Source organism: Schistocerca nitens, chromosome 1 (genome assembly GCF_023898315.1).
Source record: "Schistocerca nitens isolate TAMUIC-IGC-003100 chromosome 1, iqSchNite1.1, whole genome shotgun sequence".
NCBI lineage: Eukaryota > Metazoa > Arthropoda > Insecta > Orthoptera > Acrididae > Schistocerca > Schistocerca nitens.
In genome coordinates, this window is record NC_064614.1 from 748,746,941 (window position 1) to 748,771,569 (window position 24,629).

The following is a 24,629-nucleotide window of genomic DNA, read 5'->3' on the forward strand; positions in this document are numbered from 1 at the left end:
AGTCAGTTGTAAGTGTCAGAAGAAGAAATGTGGACATGTGACAACAGCTGAGCAGCTAGGAAGATACGATGATATATTATTATAGAAATGAATGGAGGAACAACGAAGAGAGGTTATCCAGTGAAAGATCATTACTGGAGATTACACAGAAAAGTTGAACTAAGGTACAGTAGCTTTTTTACATAAACAATGAAATAATTCCAGTCTAGTTTATGTTGCTCTACCGCATCTTATCGATTGCTGAAATTTGTCGATAGTGCTCCAAGGGAGCCCCGGACGATCAGTGTGTCAAGTACGTAAGCTTTGTTCTTTTTGTCAGTCTCCATCCGGTGATATAACACATGCGACCGTTTAACTCATTCAGTTCTCAGAAACTAGAACAGAAACAATCAACACGACGTGAGAAGTGCCTCTCTTAACCAAGGCACATTTCCCGTTGCATAAGGCCAATTATTTTGGGCGCTGACTACTTTCGGTAGGCGGCGTGGGTTATCAGAAGAACCTACGGCACGCGCGATCCTTGTGGTTAAATCTGTCCGCGTTCCAGTGAGTGAGCCACTCTCCTCCCTTCTCTCTCTCTCTCTGCTGTGTGTGTGCGCGCTTCCACTGTGATAGATTAGAGTAGGACTCAAGTAGCGCAGGTCTCTTAACGCCAACATAACAGATGTGCTCAATACAAAAACACAAGCGTCACTGAACCACTCTCACAAGCGGGCCTGTTCGAGTTCCTTCATACGAGGAGGAGGTGGAAGGGGACCGAGGGGAGGGGTTACCCAAAAATATTCATGTATCTGATGGAACATTTTCGAAACTTAAGCACCTTCAAAATAATGTCCATCTGACATAATACAGTTGTCACAACCTTTTTTTCCGTTGGTGGAAACACTTTTTACATTCTATGCTATCTAGTGCGTCCAGCGATTTATTTTTTTCTACTTCTTGTAAACGCTTCTCTTTCAGGTTTATTTTCATTCTTAGGAATAAAAGGAGTCATATGGGCCCAGCTCCGGTGAGCAGGGTGGGCGAGAAACCGGTGTGATGTGGAATTTGGCCAAAATCTGTCTGACAGTGCTGTGTGCGCAGGGGCGTTGCCGTGATGCGAAGGCCAATATTCTGGCCGAAACAGCCAGTGTCATTTTCTTCGCACTGCTTCACGTAATCGTTTTAGCACTAACATTTCAAGGTAGTAATTTTGCTTAACTGTGGTACCCTGGGGAACGAGTCCATAGTGGACGATCCCCTTCATGTTGAAAAAACAAACCAACATTGTCTTCACAAGGCATCTCATCTGCCTTACTTCCTTTTGCCTTTGTGTTTAAGTCTTCCAATGGCTGGATTGTTGCTTGGTTTCTGGGTCGTATCCATAACGCCACGATTCGTCGTCGCCCGTGATTACTTCTGCGTCAAGATCTCGATCAATTTGTAACTGTCTATTCAGGTCCCTGCATATGCGCACAGACGACTGGTCCTCCGGTCGTCAGAAAGCACACGCGAACGAATTTTGCTGCAACACGTTTCATCTTGAGCCAAAATTTGTTTGCATGAACTCCAGGATACTGCAGTCATTTTCACCAATTCATCGACTGTTCTATGACGATCATATATCATCACAACACGGATTTTTTGAATGTTTTCGTCCGTTCTGAAAGTTGAGAGACGTCTAGGTCGTGATTCGTTTTCAGTTGACATTTGACCAATTTTAAACCGAGAAATCCACTCGTAAACTCTTACCTCGCTCAAAGTTTCCTCCCTATAAGCCATCCAAACCATTGCCACATACTCTGTTGCTGATTTGTCTAAAAGGAAACGAAACGTAATGTTAAAAGGTTGTTATTTAATGTTTGTAATTAGAAAACCGCGAAAAAGTGAAACAGCCCTCACACTGATCAAAATAATGTTTACATATGCAGAAAACCAACAGCACGCGGCATACTCAGGCGGTTACCCACCGGAATACTGGCCACGCCCGACGTTGCTAACTTCGATGATCTGACGAGAAACGGTATATTCAACGAGGCAAGGCCGTTGGAATTCTGCTCCTGTATGTACGAAGAAAACCGAAGAGAGACAGTTGGTAAAACGCCCTTGTCAGGCTGTCCTGAAGCAGAAGGATTGTACTTTACTTTTCTGAGCGTACAGTAAAAGTCTGCAACCGGAAAGAAGAGAGAGAGGGTGTTTCGGAGGACACCGGGGCACACACGACCTACCACAGAGCCTTACGTTGTCCCCTGCGCCGAAATGAGCGAGGCTGCGCAGTGCTGAAGCTACTGGACTCTCACTGAAGTTCCCGTTTACCAGTCCAGGTCTAGTGTGTCTGCTGTCTCCCTAAACCAATTAAGACGGAAGCTAGTACGTTTTCTTTGGAAAAATCACGGCCGATCTCGTTCCGTATCCTTGTCCAGTCCATGTTTGTACTTCATCTTGCTGACTCTGCCACTGATCATACTCCTGCTGGACGGCGGCAGGTATACAAGAAGTCCCAATTCATCTAGCGTAGACAGTGCCCTTACATAGTAGTTCCATTACCATGAGTGTACCCATCGCTTTCCAAGCAACAGACAAAGAGAGACAGCGCAGAGCTATAGCAGAGCCTGATTTTCAAGGTATATCTGCAGACTGTAATGCTTGTAATTTCTTATCTCCATTAAACCGAGCGTAATTTTTACCAAGATTGCTGTCTCACAAGACAGTGTGATGAAGCATTTGGCCACTTACCACATGGCGCTTCCCCTATGCCTGTTAAAATGACATGGCTCACGCATCGCAACATACGAGGGACGTTCAGCAAGTAATGCAACACATTTTTTTCTCTGCCAGTTTCGTTTGAAGAAATGCGATTTTTGTTATGGGGCACAGTGGAGCATTCCCGCTTCAGCCCCTATAGTTTCATGAAGTTCAGATGGGCGGCGGCGCTACACTAGCCTTCAAAATGGAGTCTGTAGCTGAGCTGAGGTGCGTCCCAAGCAGAGAGCTGTCACTGAGTTCCCTTTGCCGAAAAAACAGAGCATACTCACAGGTGCTTGCATAATGTTTACGGAGACCTGGCAGTGAACAAAAGCACGGTCAGTCGTTGGGTGAGGCGTCTATCGTCATCGTAAGGTCACGCAAACCTGTCCGATCTCTCGCGTGCCGTCCAGCCTCAAACAGCTGCGACTCCTCCCAATGTTGCAACGTGCAGACACTCTCATTCGAGGTGATCGAGGGATCGCAATCAAACACATTGCTGCACAAGTAGACGTCTTTGTTGGTAGGCCTCACACAAGTCTGCGCACCCGAGAGGAGCTCAGAACTCTTCACTGGACTGTTCTTCCTCAACCACCCTACAGCTCGGCTCTCGCACCTTCTGACTTCCATCCACCTGGTACAATGAAGGTTGCACTCCGCAGGAAGCATTACGTGGGTGATGAGGAGGTTATTGATGCAAGAAGACGTTGGCTCCGATGTCGACCAGCACAGTGGTACCATGCGGGCACACAGACCCTCACAGTAAGGTTTATAAGGCCGTGGCATTGAACGGAGATTATGTTGAAAAATAGGGATTTGTAGCCAAAAGAGTGAGGAATAATATGGTGGATTGGAATTCTGAATAAAACCAACATGCTATCAGAAAAAAACGTGTTGCATTACTTATTGAACGCTCCTCGTAATTTACCATTATCGATGTGCCCAAAGGTGTTACTTTAGACAAACAGGCTTCACAAGCCATCATCATACAAGCCTCTTAACAAAAATCTATACCGTTGCCAAGAGGAAAGGAAATGGGAAATCATTTAACTGAACGCTACCAAACTGATACACCAGTATTTCCATGACTGTCAGATATGATTCATTCTTATGCGACCTTATTTTCAGTACAGAAAAGACCATTCCGATATAGGAAGAATGGCGTGAGTACATGATGGCTATTGGTGGGCCTAAACATTACTGGAATTTAGTAGCTATTAGGTGGAGTCACAACACAGTTTTCCCAAGGACGTGCACATACAGGTTATCGGCAGCTTTCGATCTTCAAGAAAGTTGCAATAAGCTAATCATGGACAAGGGAAACATGACGGGAGCATCATAGCAGAAGAGAGCACAGATGGGCAGTAGTTTAATGCCTTCAGAGCTAGGTATAACGGAATGAATTGGGGCAATAGTGTGACAAGAAGAGTAGGCACACCTTCTTTTAGAAAGACTTGTTGTGAATGATAGATGAATGTCAATAGTTGAAATCCGTGCAGAGGGTAGAGGCAGAGAGTCACCATGACCCATCGGCAACAGGGTACCGGAAGCTGGGTTGAGATCTCGAGCTGTCATTCGTCGTCTGCAGCTAACACCACGCCACAGACAACAGAGAACTGCGTGGTTTGGATCCAGAATCAACTGGGGCACTGAGTGGCATTATGTAATGTTCCCCGTCAAGACTCGCTTCTATTTGTGGCAGAGTCATATCGACCTCAATATGCTCCATGCCCCCCGACTGAAAGGTCGTAGGAACCAGTGGTTCGCCAGACTCAAAACTCTCCAACTCCTGGAATCTTAGTGTGGGGAGATGTTGAGATGGCAACAACACTGATTTGATTGTTGGTGAAGGGAGATTGAATGCTCGCCAGCTTGTGGCAAGGATGGTGAACAACGTTGTCACATCCTTCGTACCAGGGTACCGAGGGCATATTCCAGCATAATAATGCAAGACCCACACTGCAGTTCACAACACAAACGCGTTGAGGAATGTATAGATCCTCCACTGGCCTATCAGTTCCCCGTTTTGTCACTATATAGCCAGCATGTCTGGGATGCGATGGGAAGTTGTATATTTTCATACCAGCCTCCAGCTGCCAATATTCCTAAACTGACATAGCACGTATTTCAGGAATGACAAGAAACTGCTATAGGTTACATTTGCAGGGTGTGGAATAGTTTTAGTGTTTTGGAAGGCGAATGGCTTTTTGTAAGTAGCCATAAAAAAGTTATATTTCCGACCCTGTTAAAAACCTGCGTAATACAGACTTTTAAATAATTTTCTTGAAAGAAAAACACCTGACTACACTATACTTTTTCTTTCCCTGAGAACAAGGATATCCTCCCTTATCCCCTCCCTCCCCCCCCCCCCTCTCACTAGCCCCCGGATATAAACGATCTCGCTTTCCAAAGTGATACTGATGGACTTCAGTTCCTTTTGATATTTTAATACCCATTGTGATGACATCTCAACAAAGTTCGATAACTATCGGCTGGTGCTTCACGGTGTAACACTCTTGACAGTGCATTAAAGGGCTTCTGGAGGCATTGCGCAATCAGTGTAAACTGTATTTTGTAAAGTCAGTACTCAGACTAATAATATGTCTCCAAGCAAGAGCATCAAGCCGAGACAAATGAACCTCGTCAGATTTTGGATGTTCGTTCATGTCCAGACTCATATACAGACCTCTGTATGAGTATATGGGTATACAAACTAAATAAAAACAAATTGAAACAATATTTGATAATGAAATGAAGCGATGTCCCGATGATGTACATAAGAGCGAGCGAAGCGAAAGTTCGTTCTGTGCTTACATTCAAAGAGGGAAATAATTCTGTGAGCCCAATTCGTGTCCACACATTGGTTTTTTTTTTTGTGAAAACTTCGGGATAACATCGTACCAAGCGTTTTGTATTAATAAGTAATTTAATCATCAATTTCTTTCTTAACAGAATGGATAAATCACGAGTTCATACCGTCGCTGGCCGCTATGTAATCGCTTTGCGCCATTTTTTCATTTCGTTTTCGAGGCTGCCGTAGTTCTTGCATTCGTTCGGCACCGAACTTATGAGGCTTTTTGATTTTCTTTGGAAGTGACCTTTCCTCTGATTTGCGTTTTCTATAATTCCGAGCATGTTTACGTGTCACATGAGGCGACATCTTTTATTATGTCGTAGTTTTCAATTTAATACCGACTTTCACTTCTATTTCGGTGTATACCTCTAGGGTCTCACTTTTGGTGCTCCGCAAGCTTTTAACGTCATCCGAATCAATGTCCTTGCTAAATGAGTTCCCCTGCTAAGCCAATTCATAACTTGCCACAAAGCTGATCGTAAGAATCACGCGCATTCGCCTACACTGGTAGGATGACGTCACAGTCGAAATAACTACGCGACAACACGTAAAGACATATTAGTCAACCACAATATTATTCCAACTCTGGGTGAGGTCGCTTCGGTCGGCTATCGTAAGCTTTTATCGCGACATTTCACGAGGACACGTTGAATCACTTGACAGCATATGGATAACTGTCTTGAAAGCATTCACAGTGTGATGCATGTTCCTTAGTCACCACTTGTTTACTGCAACGCCGTCGCGTGTTCCCGTTAACGACCACGGGAAACCAAGTGCACTAATATCGTGGTAGGATGCGGTCTCAGCCACTGTTTACGGACAATTAGTCCCGTAGTTGCTAGCGAAACAAATCTTACGGTATTCTGATAACAAGAAAGCTTTACCGACGAGCGAACAGACGTTTCATGCCAAGGCTGTGTGGCAGGCCACCAGACAGTTACTAACATACTCGCATCACATGCTACAAAATAAGTTTTGTCATTGCCCTTGCCAGTAAGTGGCTTCGTACAGGTACACACAGGACTGTTGATCGGGAATCCGATATATCGATATTTAAAAAAAGAATATCTTATTGGCCGTCGACATATCGAAAAACGTTATCGACATATCGATTTAAAATATAATGAAGTACCTGCCCGTAAAAATATCGGCTGCACATTGTAAATATATTGCAAGTTTTAGAGCTGTGGATTTAAGTACTGATTTATTATTAGATATTCTGTACATCAACAATCTAGCAGCCTGCTTAACCTCTTCACAGCAAGAATTGAAAGGGAAACGATGCACGTCCACGCTTGGCTATAACCATTTCGCTAACTATTGTAACCACACGTACAGGATGACAATTATTGAACTATTTGAAATAAAATCGTCATAACAATTGAACGGTTTGCGCTAGGACGTTCAAACTGCACAGTTGGCCGCGGGGCGTGATAGGAATGTGTATGCGCACGCGCATTCTTCTTGTCGGCCATTTGCACGCGAAAATAGGCTGTACAGAGTGCCTGAGCGTATAGAGCTTGTGACGGCCTGCTATGTGAACAATAACGGCCCAACTACGGCTCAAAGGAAGTTTGCGACCGAGTTCATACTGAAGACAACCGGTCCAAGTATGATAACAATCAAGAATTTCATTCGAAAGTTTGAAAGAATGGGTAGTGTTCGTGATGACGGTGTTGGCAATGTCCGTCGTTCAAAAAGGGTGAAAATGCATGAAAACATGGAGAAGACACGCGCTGTGTTTCGAACTAGGCCCAGGAAATCGATCAGACGAGCTGCACAACCGGTGGGAATCAACTGGGAGAGACTGCGACAAATTGATGTTTAAAACCTGCATCTCTTCCCATACAAAATTCAAACCCATCAGCCATTAAGCCTCTGGGCCATGGAACAGCGGTTATGTTTCACCAACGCTACTGTCCACAGAATTGACAAACAGGACTTTGGTGTGAATATGGTTTGGCTTAGCGATGAAGCCCATTTTCATTTGGATTGGTTCGTCAATAAGCAAAATTGATGCATTTGGGGGATCGAGATTCCGCTTTTCGGGATCGAGGAATCTCTTCACACTCAACGGCACTCGATGGCACGGTGATTACCGAACGGTATGTGAAGGTTTTGGAAGGTGATTTCATCCCCATTATCCAAAGTGACCCTGATTTCGACAACATATGGTTCATGCAAGACGGAGCTCGACTCCATCGAAACAGGAAAGTGTTTGATGTCCTAGAGGAGCACTTTGGGGACTGCATTCTGGCTCTGGCGCACCCAGAGACCACTGGCATTGGCCTCGATTGACTGCCATATTCTCTGGATCTGAACACATGTGAGTCCTTTTTGTGGAGCTATATTAAAGACAATGTGTCCGCAATAGCTCCAAAAGCATTGCTGAGCTGAAAACAGCCATTCACGAGGCCATCGACAGCATGGATGTTCCGACACTTCAGCGGGTGATGCAGAATTTCGCTATTCGTCTGCGCCATATTATCGTCAATGATGGCAGGCATATCGAACACGTCATAACCTAAATACGAATATCTGTAGTGATGATTACATGTTGAATAAAGTGTGTGCACGCCGTAGTTTATAACTAATTTATGTTTTTTTTCATATAGATCAATAATTGTCACCCTGTAAGTTGCACAATAAAAGGTGTCCGTTGGGTCTGTCGTTTGGATTTGTATGAAGACTTCCTGGAGACTTCCCTATTTTTTCATTTCTTCGAACGCCAGTCACCTAGCAGTTATAGTGCCAAAATCCCATGGTGAAACTTAACGTTGCAATTTCTGTTGGTAGCGCCGAGCACTGATTACGTCAGCATTTCCCCTCACACGTCTCCGCCCACCGCAACGACCGGTATTGTCGTTTAGATTTTTGTTCATCATTTTCACCAACTGTTTTTGAAGAAGGCCGATGTGAAGAAATAGCACACTAGTAACGTCACTGGTGTGTTATTTCTTCACATCGGAAATCTTGTTATTCACTTCACACCGCCACACCCTGCCTCCTCTCCAGTGCAACTGGACTACTACTTTTGTGCCACATACACTTGCTTCACACAGTGAAAGTAAAATTATGTTCTACTACAATTTCAAAAGAACAACTACAAATATTTACCGAAAATTGTGAAAATAATCGGCACTCGATATTGCCATTTTGATATGGATAGATCGACGCGTCAGGTGAAAATATGTCACCGATACGCAGCGATGCCTTTTGGAAAAGTACCGATATATCGACATTTCATCGACAGCTCCACTACGAACCAGAACATGGTGTGCCGCGATGGACGGTGTTGCCCCCAGAATAAAGAAGTATAAGGCTTCCGAGCAAACTGAGGCGTTCTTGATCAGCAGCTGCTGTAATTACGAGTACCAACCTCGGTGTCCTTCCCAGAAAACGACGCAATCTATTTGCTGCTGCAGGGTGACGCAAACGCTGCAGCCTTACTAGTCTGACGTTCCACGTTCGTCGAACGCACACTGTGCGTCCCGGAATGCTGCGTAATAATAAGGAAACACAACATCAAAATTGATTCTTCGGGTTTCAAAGCGTGTTAATTTCCGAACATTAGTATGAGGCTCACTTAAGTTTTTGAAAACGACCGTAGATTGCGCTACTGAGATGCGACATTGCTATTAAGTATGTTGTGTGGTATTGTTGAATACCATTTGTATACAGTAAGTGGCCGGGTATTTTGGTTACAGTGAATGTTTAAGAAACCAGCATTGTGAAAAAAATGGTAATTTCACGGGAAGGCTATCATCGGCCGTCTTCTTATGATTTTACTAATGGCCTGACCTAGCACCATTGCCTATAGTCGCTTCTTTCAATTCTTGGTGTTCAGTCACTTTCAGAAACGACTGTTTGCAATTGCTTTCTAGAATTTCGTCGCGGTCTCACTTCCGTCAGCCGTGAATTTTAGGTTAGTCGATCAAAAGCGTTAACATGACTTAAGAGGTCTCTCGTCGATACGATGCTGACAAGACTGTACCGTCTGCTCGGAACAAAGCTCCTAGATAAGATAGACGTAACAATCCATGCCGCTAAGAGCACAAAAGTGCTGAAGCGCACAATCAGTTCCGAGTGCAGTTCTGACAATTACGTGAGTCAAGTCCGAATAACAGTTTCGTCAAGGCACAACAGAGCAAGGTTCTCCAAGCGATCGCCTTCTCCTTTAAGGAGAAGGACCGAAATATGGGGAAAAAGCTAGGCTGCTGTAAATATAACTCTTTTGCTAACTTCTAGCGATTCTGAAAAGCCTTAGATAAACTATTTAAAATGTGTGTACTTATGTTTAAGTGAATAGCTTCTGTGGTAACAAACAGTCGAAAGGCCGAAAGCGGTCGCTTTGTGTTCCTCACTTCCCGGATATTTTTGTGAAAAGTCTGCATGCTAACATTAACAACCGTTATATCACAGTAATTGTGTTTGTAAGAGCTTATGAATGTAGTTAAAAAGTATATTGGTCTGTTTTTCTAGCACGATTGCTTCAATATCTCTGTTGATACGAGAGTGAAAAGTATTAACCGTGCAACAAAATTTCGTGTCCTCTGCCCATTGCCATTAGCCGGAAGCCTCGTTTCGATATCTCGGATCGTTCACGAAATAAAACAGATGCAGGTTCTGGGTGATCCTCCCCTGCTCTGCACAGGTAAATGAGACTTAGTGGACAATGTTGGAAAATCTACGAGGCTATTTGTAGATGACGGTGCTGCATTTTCGGAAGTCGGTGCGCCATATAAGCGTAGCGGAATGCGAGAAGAACTGTAGAGAGATAATGTATGGTGCAGGGACAGGCAGCTGAACATCTAAGTAAATTGAAGTAGCTGGAAAGACCCATTACTGTTTGTTTATAGCTCGAAAGACCCTGTTTGTGTACACGATTGATGATGAACCACTGGAAAAGGTTAACTGTCTAGAAGTATGCATATAAAGCTATTTACAATGAAGCGACATAAAACTAGTATCATAAAACGCAGATGTCGAAGAGATTCATTAGTAGAATACTAAAGAAATGCAAACTGGTTCAAATGGCTCTGAGCACTATGGGACTTAACATCTGAAGGTCATCAGTCACCTACAACTTAGAACTACTTAAACCTAACTAACCTAAGGACATCACACACATCCAAGCCCGAGGCAGGATTCCAACATGCCACCGTAGCGGTCGCGCGGTTCCAGACTGTAGCGCCTAGAACCGCTCGGCCACACCGGCCGACAAAGAAATGCAACCCACCCACGAAGTAGATAGCTTATAACACTCTCTGACGACCGGTTTGTAAGTATTGCTCTTTAGTCTGGCGTCAGTACAGGTACAGCCAGTAGAGGAGTAACAAAAGATCGTAAGAAGAGCACGGCGTTTCGTCACTGCATGGCTCATCAAGTGTCAGGCAGTCACTGATTTGTTTAATAAGCGCGAGAGCGTCATGCGAAAGGTCGTTCAGCTCTTGTGACAGACGGCACAAGAGAGCGGTTCTGCATCACAGAGGTTACTGTTAAAATTTCGAAAGCGCATATTGCGACAACATTCAAGGAACCTATTGCTTCCTCTCACGTATACAGTATAGCTCAACAAGACCATAATGATAAACCAGAATGAGATTTTCACTCTGCAGCGGAGTGGAGTACCGGGCGTGAGTCGTGCTTCGGTAGCTCAGATGGTAGAGCACTTGCCCGCGAAAGGCAAAGGTCCCGAGTTCGAGTCTCGGTCGGGCACATTTTTAATCTGCCAGGAAGTTTCATAATGATAAAGTCAGAGAAAAGCAAATTCATACATAATCTTACTGAAAGTTGGTCTTTACGAGCATCGTTCGCGAATCGAAGTTGAAAAGGAAAAATTATGAAATGATCGTATGGCATTTATTAGCCGGCCCTTGGGGGGGGGGGGGGGGGGTCGGCAGCCATATTGCAAGTCTCTTTAGTTGACGTCACTTCGGCGACTTGCGTGTCAATGATGATGAAATGATGAAGGATACACAACACCCAGCCCCTGCCGGGAATCGAACCCGCGCCCCCTTGCACAGTAGGCGGTAACGCTATCGCTACGCTACGGAGGCGGACAAGAAAAATTATAGTGATTTAAGAAGTGCCCACATCACAAACCATAGGATGTTTGCTGAGTATAAATGTTACCGTAGAGACTGGTGGTTCCACAAATCACAAAATCGTTCAAATGGCTCTAAGCACTATGGCACTTAACATCTGTGGTCATCAGTCCCCTAGAACTTAGAACTACTTAAACCTAACTAACCTAAGGACATCACACACACCAATGCCCGAGGCAGGATTCGAACCTACGACTGTAGCAGCAGCGCGGTTCCGGACTGAGGCGCCTAGAACCGCTCGACCACAGCGGTCGGCCCACAAATCACAGACACAAGTTTAGTGAGACTACTCCGCCGACCAAGACGACAATAGCGGTGCTATCTATTGTTGTATCGATTAGTGTATATCTATGATTCCAGTAAACAGTGAACTAGAATAGTAGGTTTATCACATGATCGAGCAAACAAACTCAAAATTTCTTACTGAGGAAAACGGCTATACATACAATCCAGAACGTAAAGAGGTAGACGACTTTTCAAACAACAGGCGAGCAACAATTGTTGATTAAGAGCTGTGAATCTTGCCGTGTAGTCGATAAAAGTGTAGGTCGCCTCTCGAGTATCCATGTCTGTAATGCGTTGCTTTTTCGAAAACACTAGAAGGCAACGAAGAATAAAACTGAAAAAGTCAATGCCATGTAGTGTGGCTTTTTATTGCTTATATGGAACAGTGACCTTAGAGTTGGCTTTGTCATACAAGCCACACACAATACAAGGTTTGTCCGGAAAGAAAAGTCACGAAGTCCAGAAAAAAAGTAATTTATTGTTCAGAACAGTACAATGCATCAAAATTCTTCGAAATACAACACTCTTGCGTCAGTATATTTTTGCGAGCGGGATTTCTAAGCGTTGTAGGCGTCTTGGACGGCCTGGATTGAAATGTTCTTTGGGACAGGCGCAGCAGCAACTTTCACGTTGTCGATTGTCTCGAAACGGTGTCCTTTGAAGGGTATCTTGAGCCAGACAAGAACAAAAAGGTTGCCGGAGCGAGGTCGTCACTGTAGGGGGCTGGGGCAGCGTTATCTCGTCGTTTTTGGCCAGATAGTCCCTCACCAAGAAGGCGGCGTGGCTGGGAGCATTGTCTTGGTGGAGCGTCCAGGATGTGTAGTCTGACGTGCGCGACCTTTTCTCACCTTTTTGAACTATGAAAAAAAATACTAATTCTACGGGCTGCGTTCGAAAGTTCACGCACACGAGTTGTACTTTCACTTTTCGACATTGGAGGACGTCCACAGCGATTTTCGACGTTGAAGTCATCTCAGGTTACCAGAAACACCTTGTACCCCTGAGAAACTTGTCATTTTGACATTAATTCCCAAATGCCTGCTGAGTCACTGGAAACATTTCGGCAATGTGTTGCCCAAGTTTCACGCAGCATTTGATTCCTTACCACGGTTCAAGTGCACGCTGAATAGTATGTGGACACGGACTATTAAACATAGGGACAGGTCCTGATTCATGACTCTCCGGGAGCGCGGGGCAAACTGGGGTTGGCCACGTAGGAAGCTAACAGCCCTCACCCATTAGTCCGGGCGGGTGGATCGCGCTCCAACCAATTCAACTGGTGACATTACTTTGCAGAGAAACCTTGTACCAAACGACTAAGTACAGCGGAACTAAGATTCTCATAATTGCTCAATGTACATTATCTGACCAGGTCAGAACTTTATGAATACTTAGCATATCGTCAAACAACCTACATATAAATTTTCTCCATTTGTACGTGAGACGTGGACGTGAGGGAAAAAGAGAGAGAGAGAGAGAGAGAGAGAGAGAGAGAGAGAAACACCCCTAACTTCTCCCAAGAACAGCAACAAAGTGGAATTACTTCCTTGTTTTCATTTGCTAGCAACAACAGACAGTTAGGAAAGATCTTTTACTGTTTAATGCTAATTACGTCCACACGACACATTTGCACAATTCTCTAACCAGTGTTTTCCTTCGAATCCCTATGTGCAGTACTGATGGGACGTTATCTTTTCAGATGGTGGCAAAAGCTGTCACTGCTTCTTACTGTACCGTATCTCATGTTTACTCTGTGAGGTACTCTAAATTCACTTTTTATTTGGTTAATGTTATCATAAAACAGAGGCAAGATCAGAAGTACAAAATTTCCGGATTTATTCAATTCTCCATACCCGTTTTGCACTGTGCCACTCCTTACCTTCCACTGGCATTGTGATCTGACTCTTAAAATGCAGTGCCATCTGTTTCGCATTTGAAATTCATGTTGCCCAGACAGGCCTTCCATAAAATTTAATGGCCTATCTACCCTGGCCTTTTATGGACCACATTCTGTCCTCTTCACTATGTCAATTCTTCTCTGTGGTTTCACGACAGAACAGCCTATGGATTCACTTTAATTGGACGTTTAGTATACTACTAACTTACCAGTTTCAGTATAGCGTTATTTGTTTTAGCACCACAATTACAGTAGAACACACGCTTAGGTCACATGTAAAGTTACAGGGCTACAATAAAGCACTACCTTCACAGTCTAAAGTAGCTGCAATTTAAGATATCCTAAAAACACTGTCAGATCAAAAGTGTCATGGCGTATGCTGTCGCCAGCACACCAATCGGTAAGGATGTAGCAAGAAGATCGAAAGTAGGCGCTGCATGAAGCACACCTGTCTGGAGAGAGGCCAAAGACAGACAGGCAAGCAACATTCCGCCAACGTCCTCCCGACCGCAAGTATTTAGATCGCCGCCGCTCACCAGAGGGCTCAGTCTCAGTCACTAGTGCAGTCGCTCAGTGACTAGCTCAGTCACTGATGCACCAACTCGCATTCCAGTTTGGTGTCTGTCATTCATCGCATAGCGGGACTTTTACTTCACCAGCAGTGAGGCTACCGTGGACTATTACGGAAGAACTTGTACCACAACACATGGATTCTCTTAAAGGTAAATAGCTTCCTGTTTACGTAAACAAAAAACCCTGTTAATTCATGTGTGAAGTTGTGTTGTAGAAAGAGGATACTGGCCACCAAACAACATCCTCTCTGTTGATTCCTATCGTACAAGACTATACAGTGGCGACGAAGACACAACCGTGGCGACGAAGACACAACAAAAAGTATCCAGATATCCATATGTTATGCGGCACTGACCCCTAGACGTCACGAAAGGCGAATTTGTCAGTATAATAGGACGTGAGGAGTGTAACAGCAGAATGGATCAGCTAGGACAGCTCAGTGACTTTATTGGGTGTCAGCTGAGTAACAAATCCATCACACACGTTGCAACCCTTCCAAAGCAGCCCAAGTCGACGTGATCTGACTGTGAAATGGAATCGCCAGTACTAAACCAAGACCAGATGAACCTTATGTACAGGTGGAGAGGAACCGTCGAGCATTGCGTAGGGTGAGTGTAAAAATTGTCACAATGTGCTACCATCAGCGCAGCTATGACAATGGCTGTGCGTAGGGAGTTAAAAGGAATGGAGTGCAGGGCCGAGCAGCTCCTCTTAAGCCAAACATTTCTACACTCAGTGCAAGCGACAGATGATATTGTGTAACGTGCGATAGCACTGGACGCTGGACGACTGGAAACGAGTGATTTCGAGTGATGAATCACGCTGTACCCTGTAGCAATCCGATAGAAGTGTTTGAGTTTGATCAACGGCTGGAGAACGTTTTCTGCCATCATGTGTGTGGTAGGGGGTGTTTATCGTGGGCAGGGTGTGGTGCCCTTATTGCGCATAATAAAACGCTGAAAGCTGAGGGATATGAACACATTTTATAGCACTGTGTACTGGGTACAGCAGAGGAACAGTTCGGAGACGATGACTGTATCAGCATGACAATACGCCCTGTCATAAAGCACCATCTGTGAGACAATAGCATTCCTAACACGGACTGGCCTGCCCAGACTACCGACTGTACCTACTGGAAAACATTTTCAGTGAGTTAGAATATTGACTTCGCTCCAAACTCAGTGTCCAAATCACTACCTTTTCTGGTTTTGGCACCCGAGGAAGAATGGACTGCCATTCTTCCACAGACATTCGGAAATCTCACTGAAAGCGTCATCAGCAGAGTTAAAGACGGTAGAGAGGTCGAGGGTGGACCTACGCCATATTAGTGTTCACTATTATGTGGACTCGGGAAAACAGGAACAGAAAAGAATTGAAGCATTTGATACGTCGCACTAGAGACGAATGTAGAAAATTAGGTGGACTGATAAGGTGAGGGACGAAGTGTTTCTCAACAGATTCAAAAATGGCTCTGAGCACTATGGGACTTAACATCTGAGGTCATCAGTCCCCTAGAACTTAGAACTATTTAAACCTAACTAACCTAAGGACATCACACACATCCATGCCCGAGGCAGGATTCGAATCTGCGACCGTAGCGATCACGCGGTTCCAGACTGAAGCGCCTAGAACCGCACGGTCACACCGGCCGGCTTTTCTCAACAGAATCTTCCAGGGGAAATAAATGGAAAACACTGACAACAAGAAGGAATAGGACGATAGGACATCTGTTAAGACATGAGGGAACAATTTACATGGGATTAGATGGAGCTGTAGAGGTTAAAAGCTGTAGAAGAAGACAGAGATTGGAATACATCCAGCAAATAATTTAGGACGTAGGTTGTAATTGCCACTCTGAGATGAAAAGGTTAGCACAGGAGAGGAATTCGTCGTGGGCCGCATCAAACAAGCCAGAAGACTGGTGCAAAAAAAGTCGAGATACTTCTGATCAGATAGCATTTATGTACAACCATAACGTGTCCAAGAAGGAATGGTCAAATTTCTGGGATATGACAGGAACAATCATTTGAAGCAAAGAAGTGTAGTAAACATGGTCTCTAAAAAGTATACCTTAAAAGCTGTCAGCACTTGTTCCTAAAAAACACGGGCACTAAATTGCATATCGTAAGAGTTATGAGCACTCGTTCTGCATAAGAGATGCGTTCTACACTAGCGAAGATGAAGTCCTCGTAGTTCTCAAGGTTCGCATTTTAGAATCCATGTTTATTACGCTTTTCTGCTTCGAATTATCGTTTCTGTCAAATCTCTCAAGATTAATCATTCCTTGTGGGACGGCCCGTATATGTCTGTGTTTGTGGATACAGATTACCTTTAGGTATCAATGATGTTATTGCAGTTTGACTTCAGTAACAAATTAATATACCTCGCAGGTAAATAAATCTATATGGATAATCCGCAAACCGCAGTACTTCGCATAGCTCAACGACCCCCGTATCAGCATTAGAGATTTTCTGTCCTATTCCATTCGCATATGGAGTGAGTGAAAGCTGACTGTCTGTATGCCTCTTTACGTGCCCTATCTTCCTTATTTTATTCTCACGGTCGCTTCGCAAGATACCCGATGGTGACTGCATAATAGCCGCACCGCCTCCCTCACACCGAGTGGGTGTTGTGTTTAGAGTACCTGTTGAGTTTAGGGGAGTGCAAGGGATGTGTGTATAGTGAGGGATTTTGTTTATGTTACGTAATGGAGAGAGAAGGTCGAGGGTGGATCCTCGTACCTACAAGTTTAACATCGCCCTCCGACGGACGGATCACCATCAACATTGTCACATGCCCTCGCTGCGGAGAGTTTTGGAATTTAATCCACAATATTCGGGCAAAATCCGATGATCGATAACTCTGCGCCGCCACCTCTCCGCCCCTTGCCAGCAAAATGCCGGCAGTGAAAATTTCATTCACTACTAGGATTCGGACCGGCTATGCATCTGCCGAGTGTCACCGTACAAGCGATCGCATCTATGGTGGCGTGTTTTGTTATACAAGTAAACTTACCTGAATTTTCTCATGTTGGGAAATTAGAAGGAGTGATCTCTTTATCTTGATAAAAACTTTTAACAGCCAAGATCACATAAATTCGTCTTGTTCTTGGACAAGCGGTTTCGTCAGATAAAACTGTAATCTTCCGGTCTTCAAAAAAATTTTGTTACGTTAACGTGTTCATTGTGAGTTAGAGCCTCGTACCACGTTCTCATCATGGTGGATAAAATATCGTACTTCATACAAAGATTTGTCACGAATAAAACAATTACAGTTAAAAAGCGCCTTGTGAACATGACCATGTCCGCCGGCCGGAGTTGCCGAGCGGTTCTAGGTGCTTCAGTCTGGAACCGCGCGACCGCTGCCGTCGCAGGTTCGAATCCTGCCTCGGACATGGGTGTGTGTGATGTCGTTCGGTTAGTTAGAATTAAGTAGTTCTAAGTTCTAGGGGACTGATGACCTCGGAAGTTAAGTCCCATAGTTCTCAGAGCCATTTGAACCATGTCCGAATAGGTAGCGCTCACAGATGATTGCTAGTTATTGTGAATTTTAAGAATTAAGGATCATCTGTGAGCGCTACCTATATGGTCATGGATATGTGCACACGGCGCTTTTAACTGCAAATGTTTTATTCCTGATAAACCTTTGTATGAAGTGCTACATTTTATCCACCATGATGACAACATGGCATCAGACTAACTCACAATGTACACGTTTAGGAACAAAACTTATTTTTTTAAGACCAGACGACGACATTTACATCTGACGAAACCGGTTGTCAAAAGTAAAGGCGAGTTAATGCGATCTTGGCTACTGAAGATTCTTTTTGCCAAAATAAACTTACATTTTTACGCAGTACTGTTACTATTCAGAAATAACAATTACGTAAATACCATTTCCGAGTTCGACAAAAGAATTCTGCAGCCTCCGACTTCGATACCGATAAAACGCGTCTGTGACGTCCTTATTCGAATTTGCAACCGATATTAAGCTTAGCAAGTGCCAAACTTAGATTGCGCTTGCCAATAATGAAGCGGAGACTTCAGCATCGCACGTTCGTAGCAGTAATAAGCGGTACGTGGGCTATGGCTTCGACTTACCTCAGACACGGCAGGGCGCGTACGAAACTTCAAGCGTACAAGGAAGCAGTAATTTCGGGCATCGAGCCTAGAGACACGCTGTCGCCCTGCTTCGGTATCTTATCAGAGCAGGAGCGAATACTGTGCCCTGTGCAGCTCGCTGTGTGCCAGCTGCGAGCGTTTCTTCGCCAGATACGCCCCGGCTCGCACCTGCCCGTGAGCTCTACTCCCCCCCGTCTTCCCCTGCGGCCCTACCACTCCCAGCTGTTTCCCTGTCCTCCGCAGGGCAAGCACGATCGTGTTTACCGTAACGTAGGCGCCTGATTGGTCGCCGCCGACTGTCAGCTGATGTTTTTTTCTTTTTCCGAGAGCGTGAATCAGCAAAATGGATTTATATGGGTGCGTCACGCAACTGCCTGTTTCTGGTACACAGGTACCGAGACAGACACCGAGATGGCAGTGGCTCGCTAGAAGCTCCGTCGTGGCGCTGAGTGTCTTCGTAGTTGCGATACATCTGACCAGTGGCGGTCGTTTGATTATCTGTAACACTTCGTCGCTACATCGCTGTTTACAGGTCACCGGATGAAAAGAATCACGTGTTACTACGCTCGCACCAAACGTACTGGCGCAGTGGTTAGCACACAAGACTCATATTCGAGCACACAAATTACATAACCACACTCACATCTACACATCTTCAGGATTACTCTGCAGTTCATAGTCACGTGCTTGGCAGAGGGTTCATCGAACCACTTTCGCAACGTTTCTCTACCGTTCGAACGTCGAGTAGCAAGAGGGAAAATCGAACACTTAAATTTTTTTCCGTACGATCTTTGATTTCTCTTGTTTTATCACGATGGCCATTTCTCCCTATCGAGATGGAAGACAACAAAAGATTTTAGCATTCGGAGGAGAAAGTTGGTGATTGAAGTTTTGTGAAAAAAATCTCGCCGCAACGAGAAACGTCTTTGTTTTTAATGAATGTTACCGCAACTCGCGCAGCAATATACTCCAAAAGAAGACGGAAAAGCGTAATTTATATAATCTCTTTAGTAGATTAGTTGTATCTTCTAAGTTTTCTGCCAATAAAACGCAGTCTTTGGTTCGCCTTCGTCAGTGTTATGGATCCAGTTTAAGTTGTTCGAAACTGTAATCAACAGGTATTACTGAATTTGTGTTATTTATCATGTAACCAAAATTTAACGGATTCCTTTTACTATTCACGTGGGAGACCTGACACTTTTTATTGTTTATAGTCAGTTACCACAAATATCATATCTAAACGGCAAATATCACATGTGTTTGCGATTTTTACTACAAACTGTGCCCTTTCTAACAGAAAATCACGAATCTAACTGCACAACTGTGACGATACTCCATAGGTACGCAATTTGATTAAAAGTTGCTTGTGAAGAACAGTTTCAAATGCACATAGACCCACGCACATACAAAAAATTTTAATTATTGTCTAGGGCAACGGACAACATTGTCCTAGAAATAAAATAATCTCAACCCCAATGTTCCAACCATAGTGATTCCTCCCCCCCTCCCGCCCCCCTTAGAGTACTGGGGTACTGGGCTGGAAAAAACCATGAAATTTTTAATCGGTCGGGTGTCATACAGCCCGTTCTCTTCCTTGGAGTAGACACCAACAATACTTTTCCATCAGTGCAGGTAATACGGTTCAGTTTCGTAATTGTTATTTCAAGAGCCAAAAAGAGTCTTCAGGAAGAACTGACAGCATACGACAACGAAGTTACTCGAGACGATATCAAGTTTAAAGTATCCTGGGTATTCTCGCCACGTCAAATTGGAATTAAAATTAGGACTCTGGACGATAACCTCAACTGCCTTCACCAGGTTCCGTTTCTACAGGTCCCCAGAAATTGTGTCCACATCTGCGCTTGCTAAGAATGTAAATATGTCGGTGAATATCTCAGCAATCTCAACATCGAGAGCTCTATTCTATACACCGCAAAGATTGTAGCCGATGTCCCGGGGTAAGCTATTTGCGTACACTGATACCAAACAAAAATCTTGTCCCGTACATCAACATAACGAGATACTTATCATCAAAGAAGCCGCAGAGAACATATTGTGCAAGAATAATTTCAACCGTGACTGCTATTACAGTCTTGGTGGCCACGGAAGCTGGCTCTCGACATTGAGACTAGGAGATTACAGAGGACGTCGCCGAGGTATTTACATCCCAAACCAAACACCTCTGTATTACTAGGATAGTAACTGCGAAGAAACCACGGATAACAGAAGAAATAGTTCAGTTGATCGACGAAAGAAAGACTTACAAAACTGTCCAGGGAAGTTCAGGAATACAGAAATATAAGTCACTTAAATAACGAAATGACATGAAGGGAAGCTAAGGCTTTATATGAAGAAATCTAGAAAAGAAATGATTGTCGGTAGGACTGACTTAGCACACAGAAAAGTTCAAACCAACCTTTGCTGAAATTAGAAGCAAAGGTGCTCACATTAAGAGTGCAATGGAAATTGTTAAATGCAGAGGAGAGAGCGGGTACGCGGAAGAATAAAATGAAGGCCTCTATGAAGGGAAGGCTTGTCTGATGACTTGACAGAAGAAGAAACAGGGGTCGATATAGAAGAGACGGGGATCCAGTGTTAGAGTCAGGATTTAGAAGAGCTTTGGAAGACTCAAAATCAAATGCAGCAGAAGGTACAGATAACATTTCATCGGAATTTCTAAAACCATTGGGGGTAGTACCGACAAAACGATTATAACGTGGGTGTGTAGAATATATGAGACTGGCGATATACCATCAGACTTTCGGAAAAACATAGTCAGCACAATTCCCAAGATTGAAAGAGCCGAGAAGTGCGTGAATTATCGCACAATGAGCTTAACAGCTCATGCATCTAAGCTGCTGACAAGAATAACTTGCAGAAGAATGGAAAAGAAAACTGATGATTTCTTAGATGACGATTAGTTTGGCTTCAGGAAAGGTAAAGGCTCTAGAGAGGCTGATGTTGCGATTGATAACTGAAGCTAGACTGAAGAAAAAGAAAGACACGTTCGTAGGATCTGACGAGCAGGAAACACAGGGATGTAGTCATTCGCCACTAATGTTCAATCTATACATCGAAGAAGCAATGGCAGAAAAAAAGGTTAAAGAGATGCATTAAAACTCAAGGTGAAACCATATCAATGTTAAGATTTGCTGATGGCATTGCCATCCTCAGTGAAACTGAAGAAGAATTGCAGGACCTATTACTGGAGCGAACAGTCTAATGAGTACAGAATATGAACAGAGAGTAAAGCCGCGCGGAGTGGCCACGTGGTTCGAGGCGCCATGTCACGGATTGGGCGGCTCCTCCCGCCGGAGGTTCGAGTCCACCCTCTGGCATGGGTGAGTTTGTGTTGTTGTTAGCATAAGTTAGCTTAATTAGTGTGTCAGTCTACGAACCGATGACCTCAGCAGTTTGGTCCCTTAGGAATTCAGACAGAGAAAGAGTAAATCGAAGAAAGACGAAAGTAATGAGCAGTAGCAGAAACGAGAACAGCGAGGAACCCTACACCAAGATTGGTGATAAGGTAAGGAATGAGGCAGTTCTACACAGAACCGGCGAGGAATATATGGAAAATACTGCCAAGAAGAAAGGGACGGGATGACGAGAGATGTGTTAAGACACCAGGGAATAACTTGCGTGGTATTAGAGAGAGCTGTAGAGAGTAAAACTGCAGAGGAACGCAGAGATGGGGATATCCAGCAAATACTGAGGACGTGGGCTGCAAATGCTATTCTGATATGAAAAGATGGCGCAGGAGAGGAATTCCTAGCGGGCCGCATCAAACCAGTCAGAAGACTGATGGAAAAACAGAAGTTACGCGTGCCTGAAGATTCCTGTCGTTTGAGTCGTCCGCAGTGGCGTAGTTGAGCAAGAAGTACCGATCGGTCTGTATACTGTAAAAGTCTCGGAAGCAGGCAACTATCGTATAAGCACAAGATTGCAGTATCTCATTAGAACACATCCATAGAACTGAAATATTTCCTTCTTCACGTAAGTCACGAATTTTATAATCTTCTTTAAATATTCTGTTAAGTTTTAAACGACGAAACTAGTGTCCCTGAACTACTTCCTATGCTTCAGATTCTGTAGATGCTGCAGAAAACAGGCAATTATTTGCAACACTAAACCCGAATCCATTATACGTCAGATCACCTCGACTGATGAGCCAAAACATTATGACAGCCTGCTTAATAGCTAAATTTCGGCTACACGATAAATCACACACATCTGTTTGCTGTAATTCAACTAAATGCTTACGGATTACAATTCCGAATAATTTAGATTGGAACGATCATACAAACAAAGTTGTCGAGAAAGCAGACCAAAGACTGATTTATTGACAGAACATTTAATAAACGTTTCAGGCCTACTAAAAAGACTTACTACACAAAGCTTGGTCTCCCTCTTTTGGAGTACCGCTGTGCCGTGTGAGATGCGCATCCGTTAGGATTGATGGAGGACATCGAGAAAGGTCAAAGAAGAGTAGCTCGTTTCGTATTATCGCGAAATTGGGGAGAGAGTCGTACGAATATGATATGCGGATTGAAGTGGCAATTATGAAAACGGAAACATTTTTCGTTGCAGCAGGATCTGCTCATGGAATATCAATCGCCAACTTGCTCGTCAGAGTGTGAAAATATTTTGTTGGCGCCTACCTACACAGGGAGAAATGAATCATAACAAAATAAGAGATATCAAATATCGCCCAAGAAGATTTAAGTGTTCGTTTTTCCCGCGCGCTGTTCATGAGCGGAACGCTAGAGAATAGCTTGAAGGTGGTTTGATGACTCTCCGCCATGCACCTAATTGTAAATTGTAGAGTAATAATGTAGATGTATACACTGAGGTGACAAAAGTCGTGAGACACTTATCAATATCGTGTCGGATCTATTTTTGACCGGCGTACTGTAGCAGTTCCACGTCGCATGTGTTCGACAAGTCGTTGGAAGACTCCTGTAAAAACACGGAGCCATACTGCCTCTGTAACGATCCATAACTGCCGAAGTGTTGCCGGTGCAGAATTCTGTGCACGAATTGACCTCTCGAATATGCGCCATAAATGTTCGATGGGATTCATGTCGGGCAATCTGGATGGCCATATCATTCGTTTCAATTGTCAAGAATGTGTCTCAGATGAATAGCGAACAATTGTGGCCCAACATCGTTGTTTGGAACATGAAATCCATGCATGGCTGCAAATGGTCTCCAAGTAGCCGAATGTAACGATTTCCAGTCAGTGATCGGCTCAGTTGGACCAGAGGACACAGTCCATTCCATGTAAACATAGCTCAAATCATTATGAAGCCATCACCAGCTTTCACAGTGCCTTGTTGACAACTTGGGTCCATGGTTTCGTGGGATGTGCGCTATACACGACCCCTACCATGAGCTCTTACTGTAAGTAGGCTGTTTAGGTTTTTATATTGGTAACGCCACGTAGCGCTCTGTATGAAAATCACTGGCTGTGCTGTGTGCAGTCTGTGGCTAGTTTGCATTGTTGTCTGCCATTGTAGTATTGGGCAGTTGGCTGTAAACAGCGCGTAGCGTTGCGCAGTTGGAGGTGAGCCGCCAGCAGTGGTGGATGTGGGGAGAGGTGGCGGAGTTTTGAAATTTGTAAGACTGGATGTCATGAACTGCTATATATATTATGACATTTGATGACTATTAAGGTAAATACTGTGGTGTCACCGCTAGACACCACACTTGCTAGGTGGTAACTTAAATCGGCCGCGGTCCTGTAGTACATGTCGGACCCGCGTGTCGCCACTGTGTATTCGCAAACGTAGCGCCACCACAGGGCAGGTCACAAGACACGGACATGACCTCGCCCCAGTTGTACGGACGACATAGCTTGCGACCACACGTATCACGTCTTCCTCTCATTTGCCGAGAGACATATTAAATAGCCTTCAGCTAGTCCATCGCTACTACCTAGCAAGGCGCCAGGTGTATCATTGCTAATTGCTTACTACTATGCAAGAGATGTATTTCAACAAGAAGAACATTATTAAAAGTTAAGTAGATGACAATCTCTCTTCTTTTCTTTATAGTTTTTCATCCAGTCT

General features: G+C 44.2%; 1 protein-coding gene across 3 annotated transcripts in view; it reads right to left on the reverse strand.

Annotated features, from left to right (window-relative positions):
- The window catches only part of LOC126260556 (organic cation transporter protein-like), a 667,093-nt gene that overhangs the window by 135,455 nt on the left and 507,009 nt on the right, over positions 1 to 24,629 (reverse strand). The window contains exon 1 of one of the 3 annotated variants that reach the window (XM_049957909.1): positions 18,541 to 18,676. The exons of the other annotated variants lie outside the window; for them this stretch is intronic. The gene's annotated coding sequence lies outside the window, so the exon portion shown is untranslated. Of the gene's footprint in view, positions 1 to 18,540; positions 18,677 to 24,629 lie in introns of those variants that run through there. 3 annotated transcript variants of the gene reach the window in all.